This window comes from Diadema antillarum, unplaced genomic scaffold, assembly GCF_040938485.1.
Source record: "Diadema antillarum isolate AM-2024a unplaced genomic scaffold, OU_Dant_1.0 seq00000239_RagTag, whole genome shotgun sequence".
NCBI classification, from domain to species: domain Eukaryota; kingdom Metazoa; phylum Echinodermata; class Echinoidea; order Diadematoida; family Diadematidae; genus Diadema; species Diadema antillarum.
The window spans coordinates 130,709-139,914 of record NW_027271286.1 but is presented as its reverse complement, the minus strand read 5'-3'; the positions used below and the strand labels follow the sequence as shown (position 1 = coordinate 139,914).

Below are 9,206 nucleotides of genomic sequence, written 5' to 3'. Positions count from 1 at the left end.
TGCCCGAATTGGGCAAGCAAAAAAAAACTTATGAAGACACCATTTTTCACTTATTCCCCCAACAAACCCACAAAGTCAACCATACAGAAGCCCCACGATAATAGCTGTTTAGTGATGCAACACATCATTTCAGCAACCTTCCAACACTTACGTAACGAAGCCCCAATGCATTTTAACGGCAACACTTGATCATACCAAGTTTGTTGTGGTGGATTGTGATAGTATTTTATTAAAGGGACTGGGGATGAGTGTTGGAACCCAAAATGCAAAAGTGCTATTTCATGAAGTGAAACAGGCAAAAACAAGGACCAATGTCTATGAAAGGACTAAGCAATGAAAAAGAATCGATGAAAAATACGGCATTATGAAGATATCTATGATTTTTTGAAGAGCGTTACATGTAACGCTTGTCAAAATCACGGGGGGTCGGCTTAGAGGCTCTCCGTTCAAGTGTTGTTTTTGCCTCCCTCTTTTGTCCGATTTTGGCACAGCGTTAATGTATTGCCTTCTCCTCGGCGAAAAGCAAGCCCAAGATATCGCCCCTATTGCGAGGCGAAACCCGGGTGCCTGTTCACTGGCTAGCGAGCGTTATCGGTGCATTTCCCGGGATCCGCCCGGCAGCTTGTAGCTGGCACGGGTCCGCTTGAACTCTGATCTGCTGGCTGCGTATAAATACCATCCACACTAACAATGGAGCCGCAGGTGGAGAGCGAGAGATCTGTCTCCAAGAAGAGGAAGACCATGAAAACCAGTGACAGAGTATGGAGATGGTGACAGAAAAATAAAATGTAGAGTCCCAATTCCCCTCAAGACACTAGAAGATAAGGGGCTGAACGACAGAGATGTCATTTCACTTCGGCTGGATCGGTAATAAATTTGTGAAACTCAGAAGACCTCATAGTCATACTAGTTCAGTGTGAGTAGGACCTATAACAACTGTTACAGTGTTTAGTGTTGTTAGTGTAACATTAATTGATAGAGATGTCACTTAGAGGATCTACACACACTATTGGCCTACTATTTAGTAATACTGATAGTAGGCCTAGATTAGTAATTTTGTTAGGTGTCCTATGCCACACCCTAACATTTTTCTATTAAACTAAAAGATATAGTCCTATACCGGTACTTGTAGGCCTATCAGAGTTTGCCTGAGATTTTTAATACTCACATATGTGGAGAAAGGCTACATGCAGATTCACAAAAAGGTGTATTCAGAATGCGATTGAGGTATGGTAGGTATCTTAGACCTAGACCTATGTATTTTGAGACCCATAATTTAATGACATGAAAGTAGAATAGGGCAACATAATCCAGTATACGGTAAAATAGGAATTCGCGTATTATCTACATGCAAAACACTTTATTAGCGTGCCATTTCTTAATGTGAACAGCGATTTATGTGTAATTAATAGAGAAGCACATTTCAAAAAGGAGAAATGTTGAGCCAAATTTGGGATGTCATTCATAGGCAAAAAAATTTCCAGTTATGGTAACTATACACAGCCCAGTCGCTGTACGTACGTAGCGACAGGATTCGCACAGTGTACTTACAGCGTGTGGTCGGGCTACAGCTATAATGGCAGAGAAAAAGGGCCTCGGACTAGGAGTGGTAGACGCTGTAAGTACGGTACGCTGTGCGAATCCTGTCGCTATGTACCTACGTACAGCAACTGGGCTGTGTATAGTTACCATAAGTTAACATGGAAATTTTTTTGCCTATGATTAGTATGAATGACATCCCAAATTTGGCTCAACATTTCTCCTTTTTGAAATGTGCTTCTCTATTACACATAAATCGCTGTTCACAGTAAGAAATGGCACGCTATTTGTGTTTTGCATGTAAATACGCGAATTCCTATTTTACCGTATTCTGGATTATGTTGCCCTATTCTACCTTCATGTCAAATTATGGGTCTCAAAATGTCGAAATAAGAAAGTTACGACACTCATCAGAACTGACGTTTGTTACAAATTGGCGATAGGCGAGAAATCCAATTTTACGAAACGACACTGAATGAATGAAAGTGTCAGCGAATCTGGTAACTCTCGGTTTTTACAAAATACTTTGTGGAGACTCAACTGTGTATATGTTGTCATCACAGCTATGATCGGACCAAAAACGTGAATTCACATGTTTGGTAAGGTACCAGTACCTTGTTATTGTCTCCGGTACACATGGCATTGCAAAAATGTTGATTGAAGTGTATCTATTGTGCGTACATACATAAGTGGCTAATGGCGTATATGCATTGTAGCGCAGTTCACTCAGTCTCTATAGTGTAGTGGTTAATGGTGTATGCTTTGTAGCACAGTAGGTGCTAATTGTTGAGAAAGGTCTGTCGGATATTATTGTGGGTATCTTTTTGTAGAGCAACAGCCAGCATCGCATTCAAGGACCATCCTGACTAGGCAGCTCAGTGAAGCCAGTGACAGCCCCTCTGGTCAGTTGAGACCAGCCCTCCCAGCTACCCAGCTTGATGAAGCCAGTGAAATTCCCTCTCGTCAGTTTTGACCAGCTACCCAGCTCGGTGAAGCCAGTGACATCCCCTCTCATCAATTGAGACCAGCCCTCCTAGCTAACCAGCTTGATGAAGCCAGTGACATTCCCTCTCGTCAGTTTCGACCAGCTAGCCTATACCCGGCTTGATGTCCCCTCTCATCAGTCGAGACCAGCCCTCCCAGCTTGATGAAGCCAGTGACATCCCCTCTTGCCCATTGAGACCAGCCCTTCCGTTGGTACAAAAGGTTTGTACAAACTAACTTTAATTACCTGGTACTATTTTAATACACCTAGATCCAACAACTGTTTTGAACCTGCAAATGAAAGTTAATGTTGATATTTAGTACACAAAACATCAATAAATTGAATAGATAACTCTGTGTTCTCAAACGATGCTGTTCTTATTCTTGCTGTAATTTAACTTATAACATTTTTTTTTAAAACCCAAAGCTGTGGTAGTGGTTAATAAGATTATGGTTGTCTTGATCATTACTTTTAGGGTTACAAGTTACATAGTTTGTACATTGCAGCCACATATAGGCCTACTATATGATTGTATGTGGAATTATACAGACCCCCAAATCCCTTGCATGTGGCTGGATTGAAAGACATCATAGGCCCGATATGAGGTTGTATACACAACATATAAATAAATAGGGCCTACTTTGTAGATGGGTAATTCCATGAAGTTGGGGCAGTGTCCATGTATGTAGCATCGTGATATTGACAAAATACATGTCAGCATAACTCAATATCAATTATGCTATACATTTATTGTTTGTAGGCTTTACATTTGCATTGAGGCCACACATTTTCCTGGAAATTTTGTGCCATTCAGACTCAATTTTAATGAAGTTATTAAACAATATGTAACACTGTGTCCTGGAGCATCGTGACGTGTCCACGTAGCATCGTGATATTTTAAAATTTGGTCCAAAGAGACAAATTATGGCAATGAGCTTGACCAAAATTTGATGCAATATGCATATTTACAAGGTATGAATAAGATAGCTAAATATCTCAAATTTCCTGTACACAGTTTCAATTTTAAAAGAAAATTACAAAATGTATCACGATGCTATGCGGTGTCCTTTTTTGTGTAAAACTGTGGAAAGGAGAGTTAAGATATTTAGCTATCTGACTAATCTAGTAATTATGCATATTATATCAAATTTTGGTCAAGCTAATTGCCTTAATTTGTCTTTTAGGACCAAATGTTTACTATCACGATGCTACATGGACACGTCACGATGCTACAGGACACCATTACATATCGTTTTAATAATTTCATCAAAATTGAGTCGGAATGGCACAAAATTTCCAGGAAAATGTATGGTCTCAATACAACTGCAAAGCCTATAAACAATACATGTATAGCATAATTAGTATTGAGTTATGCTAAAATGTCACACTTCGTGCCCCAACTTCACAGAATTACCCAGATGCACAATGAGAGGCTGAGGTCATCCCGACGTCATGTGCAGTGTCAACTCATCAAAAATTTGGCTAGGGTCTCTGTAGGTCTTATTTTCCTTTTTGCTATTTAAGTTCTACAGTAGACAGTCTATTTCTAACATATTTCATGGAGTTTTCTCTGTTGCATGTATGTGAGCACTACAAGATAAAGCTACCTGGTAGACTCTACACTGAAATACATGGGATAGCAAGTTCTGTGACTAAATTTACAGATTGGTGAAGAACTAACGGGACTATCCTAATTGTAAGTCCGTGTTAATGCCTTTCATTGTGTCTGATATACAGATGAACTCCAGTCCAGATGCCCCTGTGAAATGGAAAAAGGACAAGTTCATGAATGCCGTTGCCTTCTCCAATTAGTTGTGGAGGAAAATGCTACTCTGAGGAAAGGACTTGGGTCAAATTGAAGTGGATCAAAACCTGGTGAGAGTGCTGACAGATATTGATTTTATCAGAGCCTGGGCAGATGTAAGGAGATAACAGGTTACTGTAAAAGTGGATATTTTAGCGCGACTAATTTTTTGCGGTCGGCGGGGTAAGAAGAGCTTCGCATGTTTATAGTTCCGCGGAATCAAGACATCAACTACTTGAACAAATGGCGAGCAAAAATATTCGCATGCTTTTATTTTCGCGCTAGTTTCGGCTTACGCGAAATGCGTGAAAATTTCAACCAACACCGCAAGAAATTTCCACTTTTACAGTAGATGATGAAGACGTCCCTTTGGCATGCATATTAGGGAATTTTTATGTAAATATCATAAATAAAATGAGCTATTTTCATTGGACTTTCAGCATATAACATAATTGCTTTCATCAGTACTAAACTTGTCATTGCTTGAATGATAGTCTTTAAAGAGAATATTTACTATGTGTATTACTGAATAGTTAATTGAGTCTATATGAGTAGTAAAATAATTTTTCATTGTAAATGTGTAGTAGTTACTTTATTACCAACATTCAGTCATTAGATGAGAGATCAATAGAATGTGCTTGTTGGCCTCTATTGCAGTGGAACAGCTAGCATCACATCCAAGTGCCATCACAGATATCCAGGTTGTTGAAGCCAGTGACACCCCCTCTCGCCAAATAAGACTGCCTCTTCTAGGCTACGCAGCTCGGTGAGACCTGTGACATCCATCTCGCCAGTGGAAACCAGCCCTCTCTGCCACCAAGCTCAGTGAATCCAGTGACATCCCCTCTCATCAATCAGAACCAGCCCTCCCAACTACTTAGCTCCATGAAGCCAGTGACATCCCCTCTCATGTTCTTCTTTGTGGCTGGCAAATGTTTGAAAACTGAACTTGGATGACTTCAATATCATAATTATGTTGAGTGCATCCAAGTGATGGCAATGATAATAGCTCTGACACCAGTTCTTCCTGTAGGCCTACTGTCAATTTATGCCTTCATTGTGTATTATAGCAAAAGACATGTTAGTAATGAAAAAGCTGCACCTTTGTACCAGGATTGTTGGGGATTCTGATAAATGCACATTGAACATGAATAACATCAATTCCAATCATAGACTACATTCATGTGATGGCAGTGATAACTGATATGACACTACATTTACATCTCTGAACTCTCTATTTCTGTCTTTCCTGTGAGGTAACAACAAACATGTTAGTACTCAAATGTGTGAATCAGAATGAAACAGTGAATTGATTGCCTGGAAAATTTGTTCTTGCCCCATGTAGCAAGTAGGGAAAATAAATCCTGTAAACTCCTAAACTGCATGTGCGTTAAACTGTTACTGGAAACTGAAAGGGCTGCAATATCCAGGCACAAAGTGTTTTGTCCTTTTTTAGCTCACCTGAGCCGAAGGCTCAAGTGAGCTATTGCGATCGCTCTTCGTCCGGCGTCCGTCGTGCGTCGTCCGTCGTCCGTCGTGCGTAAACTTTTTACATTTTCATCTTCTTCTCGAGAACCCCATGACCGATTTTCACCAAACTTGGCAGGTAGCATCCCTAGGGGGATAGGATCTCAATTTGTTCAAATGGGCACCATGGCCCACCTGGGGGGCCCCAGGGGAGCCCAAACACCCTAAAATTAAGGAATCTTTAAAAATCTTCTTCTCTAGAACCAGAAGTGATAGGGCTTAATTGATACTATGAGTAAGTACATTGATGAATGTAGTTTCAAGTTTGTTCATGGGGGAATCAGGGGTGCCCCCCTTGGGACCCAGGGGAGGGGGGTGGGGAGGAGTCCTATTGGGGCCTAAATTGTACATTTTCATCTTCACTTTGAGATCGCCATATCTGATTTTCACCAAACTTGGTAGGTAGCATCCCTAGGGGGATAGGATCTCAATTTGTTCAAATGGGCACCATTGCCCACCTGGGGGGTCCCTAGGGGGCCAAACCCCCTGAAATTAAGGAACCTTTAAAAATCTTCTCTAGAACCAGAAGTGATAGGGCTTAGATGATACTATGAGTAAGTACATTGATGACTGTAGTTTCAAGTTTGTTCATGGGGGAATCAGGGGTGCCCCCCTTGGGACCCAGGTGAGGGGGTGGGGAGGGGTCCTAATGGGGCCTAAATTGTACATTTTCATCTTCACTTTGAGATCGCCATGTCTGATTTTCACCAAACTTGGTAGGTAGCATCCCTAGGGGGATAGGATCTCAATTTGTTCAAATGGGCACCATTGCCCACCTGGGGGTCCCTAGGGGGCCAAACCCCCTAAAATTAAGGAACCTTTAAAAATCTTCTCTCGAACCAGAAATGATAGGGCTTAGATGATACTATGAGTTAGTACATTGATGACTGTAGTTTCAAGTTTTTTTCATGGGGTTGGCGGATTCATTCCCCCCCCCCCCCCCCACGCCCTTAGGACCCAGGAGAGGGCTGGGGAGAAGTCCAACACTTGTAATGGAGCCTGAATTGTACATGTTCATCTTCTTCTTGAAAACCTCAAGATGAATTTCGACCAAACTTAGCAGGTAGCATCCCTAGGGGGATAGAATCTTAATTCCTTCAAATGGGCACCATGTCCCTCTTGGGGGCCCCCTAGGGGGCCCACCCCCCCCCCCCCCCCCACATTGAGGAATATTTAAAATCTTCTGCTCTAGAACCAGAAATGATAAAGCAAAGTTAACCATGAGTTTGAACATTGATGACTTTAGTTCCAAGTTTGTTAATTGCAGATTCAGATCCAGGACTGCCTGCCCCCTCCCCCCCCCCTACCCCCCCCCCCCCCCCCCCCCGAGTTGAGGGGGGGGGGGGAGGGATCCATATGCAGACCTAAAGTTTCCAATGTTCTCAGGTAAGAGTGTGCAAGAATGCATGGAAGGTGAAATTGCGATACTCAGGTGAGCGCGTGACCCGCGGGTCTCTTGTTTTTCATTTGGTCTTTTTTCCCCCTGTGTTTCCCAGGTGTTTCAGAGGTGAAAAACTACAATTACTCCGTTACGATAAAATATTGCATCAGTGTTTTAAAGTGAACTTATGCAGGGCTGTCATGCACAACAGTGTACATCACTGAAGGGCCTTTCACACATTTCATTATTGCTCTAACTATTATTATTATTACTACTACTACTATTGTTGTTGTTGCTAATTTTTTATTACTATCATCATCTTCATAATGATTATTATCCTCATCATTTATGTGATCACTGATATCATGCCATGTGTTACATTCAAGTGGCACAGCAGGTCCTACACAGTAGCATTGTCCATCAGCATTTTGGAAGACACTTTTTCAGCACAAAATTTTGTGATAACTCTATCAAATCACATTATTATGAGGACAATATTTTTGTGGTAAATGGAGTTTGTGCCCTTGTAATATTCATTGCATCTATATTTTGTGGCCAAAAAAAAAAAGTATGAATTTTGATAAACAAATGTGTTGGAAGTGCTTCAAACAAGATGTTCAGTTTTCATTCACATAGATATAAAAATACATTGTAATATACATTTTGGTAGGTCCCTACATGATGTTCTACTGATATAATTGTATATGCTCAAACCCTAAACCAATTGTGTTTTGACAATGCAATATGTAGAAGGTCTCCACACTGAAATAGTATAGTGTTCTTTGTACTTGAAGTCATTAACCCTGTGACATTGATTCTTGGACTTTCACTTCAATATTTTTTCCCTGCAAATGTACAAGTTATTTGAAAGTGGTTGCATTTGTAAGGTTCTTTTAATTTACATGTTATACATTGTAGTATTATTATCATAATTGTTCAATATGATAGGAGTATAATGTGTAGATGCCCAAATTGACTAATGACAGAATGCTGAGCAGTTTCTTTTTTCTTTTTTTTTTTCTGCAAATGATTACCTTACCTGTGTCAATTGGCAATCTTTGCTATACAATTATTTCTATTATGACATTTTATATTTAAAAGTTATAGGCCTACATGCAAGTAGCCAGCACAGATTTGTTATCTCTACATTGTATATCACATCACATTACTGTGAGAGCAGTTTCTAAATACATGTAGCACATTTGCAATTAGAACCTGTGCTCATGATGCAACACCAAATGCAAATATACATGCAAAGATAAAAGAAAATGTAAGGTCAGTGTACCCTGGTACACACAACTTCTAATGTAGGTCCCATGTACACATGCAATTTATATGTGCACATGAAATTTGTATTTATGCATGGTAGTATAACGTAAGTGTAGGGATTTATTTTGAACCTTTTATTATAAGTGTATCCCCCCTTCTTTTATTACAGGTACCACCCCTCTACACATAAATACGTCAACCCACACATACAGTAGTACCGGTATTCACATCCACATGCATCCACACACCCCACCTACAATTGTATCACAGACACACCACATATCACATGACATTTTCCACTCTTTCACTTCTCACCCATTGTTCCCTGTAATACTGAAATCATGCCTAAATCACCCAAGCCTGCACATCATTTACATATTATTATGAATATTTAGTTTTAACCTTTGTTTCTTTATTTGCATGTTTTGTTATGTTGATTTTGTGTATGCATATTTATGTAACAACCCACATTTACATGTAAACCCATGCCAAATTATGTGAAGAATAAACTGGCTACAAGTTAGTTAGCCAGGGGACTCCTTCCAAGTAACACATGTGTGCTGCCCTAGTTTGCTTTTAGTGTGATGAGTGCTAGAGAGCCAAGTGAACCCTAGCCCTACATAAGTAATGTGTTAGATTTAAATTCACTGAAATATCACAACAAGATATTACCTGTGTATACAGGCCTAATTGTTAAGCGT

At 40.3% G+C, this 9,206-nt stretch overlaps 1 long non-coding RNA gene across 1 annotated transcript; it reads left to right on the top strand.

Annotated features, from left to right (window-relative positions):
• The first annotated feature begins 2,648 nt into the window (after window positions 1–2,648).
• Window positions 2,649–5,537, top strand: LOC139729441 (uncharacterized). The gene is made up of 3 exons (XR_011710866.1): window positions 2,649–2,745; window positions 4,262–4,399; window positions 4,986–5,537. It is a non-coding gene; the product is annotated as an uncharacterized lncRNA (long non-coding RNA).
• Window positions 5,538–9,206: the final 3,669 nt, after the last annotated feature.